Below are 2,698 nucleotides of genomic sequence, written 5' to 3' on the forward strand. Positions count from 1 at the left end.
AAAACATACTAAATCTCTTTGCCAACAGACTATAGACAAGGTTTATATAATTTAGTTTGAGGTGGTATTCGGGAAGATAGGAAATTCTTAGAGAAAACAATGAAATATCAAGGAAATGGGTGTAAGTTATCCCTTCCTTTCTGGGCAGGTGTCAGTACCTCTAGCTGCATCCTGGCCACACTTCCATCCAAGGGGGTGGATCATCTAATCATCTTGCTCATAATTTTTTAAGGTTAGGAAAAAATATTTGGGGGGGGCTGGAGAGATGGCTCAGCAGTTAAGAGCATGTGCTGTTCTTGCAGAGGACCTGAGTTCAATTCTTGGCACCTGTGTTATGCTGTGGAATGTACCTCCTGCCATTCTAGCTCCAGTGAATCTAATGGCCCTGGCCTCTGAATACACCTGCACTCATAAGCGCAAGCACTCCCACACAGATACACATAATTAAGAATAAAGATCCATTTAAACTTTATTTTTCACTTATTTCATATTATGTTTCATGAAGGACATAAGAATGAGACAGAAGGGAAGGTTTCTCCAGGCCCATGGTGGAAAATCATGGCAGTGCCTAACTTCTCAACAACTTGATACCTTCCTTCACTTCTGGTCATCTCCTTCACTAGATGTCTCCAGTATTTAAAAGCCAGCAAGGAGTCCTACCCAGTTCACTGTGCCCTTGCTCTACCCCAGCCCCTCCACTCCTACATGTATCCTGACTCTCGATGAAAGACTAAAGCAGATCCTAGCATGGCTCTCTAAATAAAGGATTTCTCCATCTGGGGCTAGGTGCCACTTGACAGGTCATGGAAGACAAGATGGGCTGTATTTTAACCATATCAGTAATATCAAGTACCCTGAGCCAGGTAGGATGGCACATTCCTATCATGCCAGCAACTGCAATTCAAGGCCAACCTGGTCTACATAGTTTCAAGCAAACCAGGGCTTTTTATGAGACCTTGTAAGAAAAACAACTGGAGTAACTTTTTTTTTTCATGTGCATTTGCTTGTGCGAGTTCATGTGTAACATGTATGTGAAGCGGCTCTCTGAAGTCAGAAGAGAGTATTAGATCCCCAGGAACTGGAGTTGCAAGCTGTCGTGAGCCCCGCCCTGGTTCTGGGAATCAAACCTAGGTCCTATACAAGAGCAGCAAATGCTTTTAACTGCTAAACCATATCTTGAAACCCACTATGATTTTAAAACAAAATAAAGCACTTAACTCTTCTATATCACTGAAGGTCTTCTGAGTCTCAAAATCTGTCAAATGATGGAGGTCTCATTCCATCCCTTACATTGCTCAATGGTGATTCTTCTGCCTGGGAAACCTGGTCACTACTGCTCCCTAGCTGAAAGGATTCCCCATTATCTGCCGGTTAAAATCTAAAGATCAGCATAGTACTTCTAACCCCTCACATGGGGGGAGGAGGGGTTCCTTGTTCTTTCCCATGTTCCATTTTCACCTCACCCTAGACAAACTGAGCCACGGGCTCTCCCCTGAACTCCATGCTATAGCTACTGCAAACAATATCCCCCTTCCCTTTGTCTCCAGTCCACCTGGCACATCCCTACCTCCCCTTGGGTCTTGGCTCAAAGAATCATCCACCCTCCCTAGATCGCTGCAAGTGGAACTGACACCAGCCCTGCCTTTCTCCCAGACTCCCGTGTAGACTCCATCTGTCACCTTATTCAACCCTTTCCTACCTTGTAGATGTCTATGAAAGTTGTCCATTTAAAAACAAGGCAAGAAGCTTAGAAAACAAGGCGTTTTTTCTTTGACAACTGTAAAACAGAGTTCCTAATTTGGGTGCAATTGTCAAATTATCCTACAATGTACACATGACTGTTTAAAAATATTATGACCATTTATATATTAATATATACTCTCAAATAATTTGTTATTTTTAAAATAGTGGGGGAAATGCTAGATGTAGTGGCTCACAACTATTTATCCCAGCATTTGGGAAGCTGAGGCAAAAGGCTGAGTTCCAGGGACGCTAGGCTACATAATGCATTTTCAAGCCCATCTGGGTTGCAGAGTGAGGCCATTTCAAACAAGGGGAACCGGGAGCCACTGGAAAGATGGTTCAGTGGTTGGGAGCACTTGGTACTGAAAAGGACCCAAGTTTAACTCCCAGAATGCTTGTGGTAGTTCACACTCATCCGAAACTCCAATTCTGGGAGATCCGACACCCTCTTCTGACCTTTACAAGTACCAAGCATGCACATAAGACACGTACATGCAGGCAAAATGCAAATAAGTCTAAAAATATTTAATAAATAATATACTGTTAACTGTATAACCGAAACATATTGCTGATATACACATCTTGAAATTCTGAATAAAACTTAAACATGCTTTCAAATACAAAACTATGACAATAAATAAATAAATAAATAAATAAATAAATAAATAAATGGAAATCCTATATGCCCAAAATGAAGACAGCTGCATGCTCAAGTTATAATGGCAGAAGTCCTTGTTGAGCCAACCTGGTATTTTTGTTTGTTTTTTGTTTGTTTGTTTTTTGGATTTTTCGAGACAAGGTTTCTCTGTGTAGCCCTGGCTGTCCTGGAACTCACTCTGTAGACCAGGCTGGCCTCGAACTCAGAAATCCGCCTGCCTCTGCCTCCCAAGTGCTGGGATTAAAGGCGTGTGCCACCACTGCCCGGCAAGCCTACCTGGTATTGACTGGTTCTAAA

The sequence above is a fragment of the Mus caroli genome, unplaced genomic scaffold (genome assembly GCF_978045245.1).
Source record: "Mus caroli unplaced genomic scaffold, Mus_caroli_1 scaffold_7, whole genome shotgun sequence".
NCBI classification, from domain to species: domain Eukaryota; kingdom Metazoa; phylum Chordata; class Mammalia; order Rodentia; family Muridae; genus Mus; species Mus caroli.